We start from the raw sequence: 6,469 nt of genomic DNA on the forward strand, positions 1-6,469 counted from the left end.
TAAATTTATACATTTTAAAAAGTCTTAAGTTTTTAACTCTCACGGTGACTTTACTCTGAATAAACCTTTTTCTTGTGGTAGCTGTTTCCTTTGAATGGATCTTAATAATGAAAATTCACAATGAGTGGCACAAACGCCTGGGACAACGACAATGAAAGATGAAAGGCTTCACACCACAAATTGTATGCTAAATTTTGTTGTAATATAGTAAGTGTTTATGTCTAATATATTGTGATAATTTAGTGTGATTTTTATGATTTACATTATGCTTTTCTGGGTGTTCATGGTTATTTCAGCTGTTATTAGGAGAAAGAAATTTAACTTGATAAAATAGGAAAATAGGATAGGAAAAGTGAGAACTTCTATTTATCTACTCTCTCTATTTAAAATCCCAATCCTAAAATCTCTCTATATAAAATTGAACTTAATGTGATGTTGTTAGAATTAGGGTAGGGGATTATAGCTATAAATAGCCATACACACTGGTACACTAATCCAAATTATTATAATTAATTTCAATAATGTCCTTCCTCAATTACCTGAGTTTAATCTAATTAAGTTTAATATCATTAACTTTTTTCATTTAGCCCATACGGAACAATTGTCCCCAAAGCATTTATCCATTCCATTTCTTTTCTTAATCTATTGGTTTTATTCCAATAGCTCTGCTGTTCCAATCCAAAAAATATAGGCTCATGATCTTTTTGTTGGAAATGTTTATATAATTCCACTGGCTTAGTCTGATTCTCGAATGTGATGTTGTTAGAGTTACATATTCTTATTCCATTTTTAAATTATAAAGTAAAAAATATCAAGACGAGACCCACAGCTGGAAATAAAACACAAAGAGTAGGACAGCTGCTGTACAGGCTTTTAAATGTTTGAAGAGCTGCGTGAGATGTAGATCACATGGCACAGCAGCAACAGCAGCAGCAAACCAGCAGCTGATTGGGCAAAGAGGAGGTAAAAAAAAATGTATTTGTTTCCCATTGTATCACCATTTAAGAGGGGGTTTCGGAGGAACGACCACGTCTCTTTGGGGTGCATCCAGCCCCCCTCTTCACAACATAAGCGTTTTGTCCAAAGTGATGTTAATTTAGTGCTCTTGCAAAACATGTTTGCCCAGTAAAGCTGGAGCTAGGCTGCAACCCTCTCAAGGCTTACCCTGGGTACATTTTTGACAATTTTAAACCTGATAAGTGTTATTGATGAAAGATTTTAAGTAGAATTATTGAGTGCTTTGCACATTTAGAGTGACGTATTGCTGCCCTTCACTCATTTTCTGAAAACTTTTCTCACCATACCATAGGATTGTTGAAGGGAAGAATCTTGGAGATGATTTTATATATTGCTGAGATGATTTCTGAGTCTTCAAGACTGACCAGTATTTCCCCTGGAGCAGAAATTTGTGGGAGGTGTAGACAATTGAGTAAACGTCTTTTACCAAATTTCTAATTTGAAAATAATTAAAACATTATGTTTCTGGGAAGTTAAATTTGAAGTGTAATTATTCATAAGACTGCGGCGGGCTGGTGCCCTGCCCAGAGTTTGTTTCCTGCCTTGTGCCCTGTGTTGACTGGGATTGGCTCCAGCAGACCCCGTGACCCTGTAGTTAGGATATATCGGGTTGGATAATGGATGGATTATTCATAAGATAAGAATATATTATCTATATACAGTACTTTAAGTGTCTCAGTCCTGGACATTTTCCATTGATTAAATACTATGTAAGTTTGAGAAAGCTAAAGAAATTGATATTATTGCCGCCCAGTAATAAAACTTAAAGTTAGGAGGCGCCATACTAACCTTTTGCTTTAGGTCTTTGTAGAGTTCCCTTTTGAGTGCTTGGACATCACATATTCCAGATAAATGAGGTTATAATTGAGTCCAGCTAGATAAATAGTAACTTGCTCCCTGTCTCTTCGTCTCAACACCCTTTACCAGATTGCCTCCCAACAGTGGGCTAGAATACACTTCACAGAGTCCCACTCCTTTGACATGCCAAGAGATAGGGCGCACCAAAAACATAAAGAGCCCGGGGACAATGGTGTAGTAAGGAATAAATGGAGATATGACAGTACAGCCCAGATACAATAAACCTAGTGTATAAAGTTAGAAAGTCAATGCTAATGTTAAATTCACACAAGTGTCTGCTAATTTGAATAGGATATCAGTTTCACATAGTTCTTTAGATAATCTTATAATTTTTTTATCCCCTGTAAGTTAGCATGTAACTATCTTAGTTATTCCTGTAAAGACAAAGTGTTAATGAAACCAGCTAGGAAACTGTCTTACTGCTAGGAGCATGGACTGTCAGAACACTGATATGCAGTTCTCTGAATGCCACTGGATCATTTTATAAATTTTTAATGAACATAGTGCATGAACATCATAGAGAGAACTGTATGTAACAAGATACCTAGGCCTTAAATTGAACGTTCTTTATGCAATATTTTTTTCCTTTTTTGTAGTATCAATTTTTTTTCTATTTTTGTGTGAACTGTTTTGCTTTGAATTTTACTTAAACTTTTACAATGAATATACTTGCACTGTTGAATTATCTGAACATGTGTCACACTATTGCCAAAATTGTTCTATGAAGTAAGCTAAAGCTGCAGAACTTCGGAAACTTTGAACAAAACACAGCTACATCTAAGGTAAAATGTTAAACAATCTCAAAAAAGAAAAAAGAAAATCAATATGCTTTATTTACTGATCGTTCACCTTCTGTGGTGTAACAAAACAATATTGAACTAGTTTCATACATATACATATATACATACAAAATATACATTTTAATATAATTTATTTACCTCTTATTTATTTGTCTGTAAGAAGTGGTCTTCGACCATCAGACTTATATCAAGGTAACCAAAACACACTTGTTTTAAGAAATAGAATAATACAAATTTAATGATAAACTCAAGGATTATAGAAATATGGTAACTACATATATATGTTGACATACAAGACTGAACGCAGACAGACTAGACAGACAAACAAACATATAACACAGAGAAGTTAGTTGTTTACTGGCTTTATTTTTGCGCAAATAAATAATCTTTATGAAGTCTTTAAAGATGATGTCTGTCAGTTTGGAATTGTTGCTCCAAGTTTAAATGGAACCTTCTTCTACCATTGGAGTGAAGTCTTTCTCCTTGTAATGTGCTACTTTGTGGAGTGCTGTGCTTTTCTCAGTTAAGCTTTGCTGTGTCCCCTGCAACTTCATTGGGAAAAGAACAGTTCACCCCCAAAATTCGCGGGGATTATGTTCCTAGAGCACCTGTGAATTGTGAAAAACCGCGACTTTTGGATGTGGTTAGACCTGGTTAAAATAGGCCTTTTAAATGCCTATTTTTATAGTTTCATCCCTAAACACAGTATGCCCACAAAGCACTTTAATTTTATTGCAAACTCAGATTAATTAATTAATACATTACCTAAAAAATTACCTTAATACATTACCTAAAAACAGAATGTAAAGGTAAACCTGTATACTGTACTGCCATGTCTCCCGCGGTGCTAGAATGTAAAATACCAATGTTACCGCTATATGTATTGTAATTCATGCAAGCATGTTTTCTTTGTTATAAGTACAGCAATACATAATAATTTCATTTAATTAAAATACAGTAAAATGTACGGGTAGTCACCAATGATGAATGATATTGATGATGATGAAGTTAGCTGTGCAGTACAATACACAATATTTAAAAGTCCTCGGGTGGCGCCTCTTCTTCAGGTGCTTCAGGAGGAGTCCTATCTTTGTACGGTCTTCTTCTGGTGGGATTTTGTGCTGGCTTTTCTTTATAGGTTTAAGGAACATTGTGATAGGAAGTTGCTACATTGTCTCCTGTAGCGAACTGCTGGTACAATTTCCGTGCTTTCTCATGGATGATGTTACCGTCCAAGGGAATGTTCTTCCTGCAGTTGGTGATCCACAGTGCCAAGGCAGATTCCATCCTGACAATATTTTTTTTCCTTATAGTCATTACCTTTTTGGCACTATCACAGAAACTTACAGATACGGTACTCCAGATCGCTGCTTCGTTCTTCTTTATGTAGCATACGGTGCTTTCCTTAATGCCATAGTAGCGTTCTACTGCAGCATAACTTTGTAGTTCCCGGAGCAAATCCAGTAGTTCAACCTTCTTTTGGAGTGTTTTAAACTTCTTATGGTGCTTAGGCTCAGTTCCAGAAGCCTTAGAAGGCGCAGGGCAATTCAACGACATTGTGTGTGTTTAAGAATAACAAAACAATAACAAAATGGAAAACACGAGAACACTCAGCTGGAGACGCATCACAAAGCAGCAGTCAATCAGCAGCAAGGAGAAATGAATAACGCTCTCGGATTGGCTACTTTCACCATCCCAAACCATGGTGGTAAACCCACTCACCCGGAGATGTGTCACATGGCAGGAAACAATCAGCAGCAAGGAGAAATGAATAACACTGTCAGATTGGCTACTTTCACCATCCCAAACCGTGTTTCCCTCAGCGGTGGTAAACCCACTCACCAGGGGCCTCATGCATAACGCTGTGTGTAGAATTCACACTATAACATGACGTACGCACAAAAGCCGAAATGTGCTTACACACAGAAAAATCCAGATGCAGGAATCTGTGCGTACTCCAACTTACGCTTTCTTCTGCTCAATAAATCCTGGTCAGCATGAAAAGTAATGCTCGTACACACGCGTGCTGTCCCACCCAAACTCCTCCCAGAATTACGCCTCTTTGAATATGCAAATCAATCTAAATAGCCCTTAAGCTCAGTGTTCTGTGAAAAGACAATGGGAAAAGCATGGGGGGAAATATAAGAATTTCAGTGAATACCAAGTGGAGGCAAAGGAAAAATATACTATTTGTTGATTTGAACCATGGAATAAACTACAAAAGGAAGTTGATCGAGTGACATAGTGTGCCAGAGAAACTCGAAAGCTCAAGTTCACAAAGTCACAGAGTGCCAAAATAAAAAGAAGTCACATATCAAAGTCACCGTGAAAAGGTGAGTTGTAGCCCACCGTCTGAGCTTATTAGGGTACAGACAAAAAAAAAAAAAACATGAAATGTCAACTTTAATCTCGAAATTTCCACTTTAATCACGTAGTTTATTTTGTCATTAAAGTAGAACATCATAAACTTCATCCTAAATTCATTTTACTTTGTAGTTTCTCAAATCCCATCGTAACTAAAGTAGCATGTTAAATACTTTGTTTTTTATTTGTTCTTCAATGTGCTCTATGTTTGTGAATCACTACATGCTTCCGTTCTTTCTGTTTCTCTGACGGGACACAGAATCCATTACATTCATGATATTACAGCTCTCTGAATAATTAAAATACTGAGATGTATATGTGATATCATTTTCATGATGATTGGAATAAAAGCATTTTATTAAACATGAGAACACGATGGCGCAGTGATTGTTCATGTCTCACAGAAGATGCTGTTGCTCCATACGCGACCTTCGATGAAATGATTTATTGTAGCAGTACTGTCTCTTTCAGACGTACTAACCTCCAATTCCAAAACAGTGTAGTAAAAATAGGTTTTGGCATTTAGCTAATGAAATTCAAATAACGCAATACAGGAGACAGTACATAATGCAGGGGACAAAGGCTATGGAAATCCAAAGAACAAAATCATAAATCACACAGGAATTTAACTAAGTCAATGCCAAAGGTGCAGTGAAAACAGGAGTATCTTGTTTGATTCTGCTAGGTGCAGTCCCATAAATGCACACTTAGGTGATCCCACTTCTCCATGCTACACAAATTAGAAACAGGTCATTTAAGAAATAAAAGATCATATATTCATAAAATAATATTAAATAACACAATATCGCATGGATATAATACTAAAAGAACATCATCAGTACAGAATTAATAACAAAAGATACAAAAACACTGTTTGAAAAACGACAGTTAAGAAGTTAAGTGAACACTTGGGCCTGGGCAAAAGATTCCTGGCAAGACAATAACATTTATTTAGCACATTTTCATACAAACAGTGTAGCTTAAGGTGCTTTACAAAATGAATCAAAGGAAGTTAATATAAAAATAAAGAAACACGATTAGGCAAAACAAGTCATACAGTATGTAAAAAAGAAAAAGGTAAGGTTGAATGGCCAGGAGGACAGAAAACAACAACAACAAAACACCTGTTAGCCTGGAGAAAAAAAGAAAAAAAAAAAATCTGCAGGGGTTACAAGGCCAAAAGATCACCCGTCCCAACTGGGCATTTTAGCTAACAAAGTCCTTACAGTTTTCAGGTTTCACATGAAAGAAACTGAAGATGATGGTGGTCATGTGGACATCAGGGACACTCAGAATTCAATTCATATAAAAAAAAAGGGGCAGCATGGCACCCTGATCAGCTAGTGGTGGCACAGATCACCACCACAGAAGAACTGGAAAAGACAGTAGAGAATAATACACAGTAGGGAATTGCAAAACACAGAGGAAAA

This window comes from Polypterus senegalus, chromosome 4, assembly GCF_016835505.1.
Source record: "Polypterus senegalus isolate Bchr_013 chromosome 4, ASM1683550v1, whole genome shotgun sequence".
NCBI classification, from domain to species: domain Eukaryota; kingdom Metazoa; phylum Chordata; class Cladistia; order Polypteriformes; family Polypteridae; genus Polypterus; species Polypterus senegalus.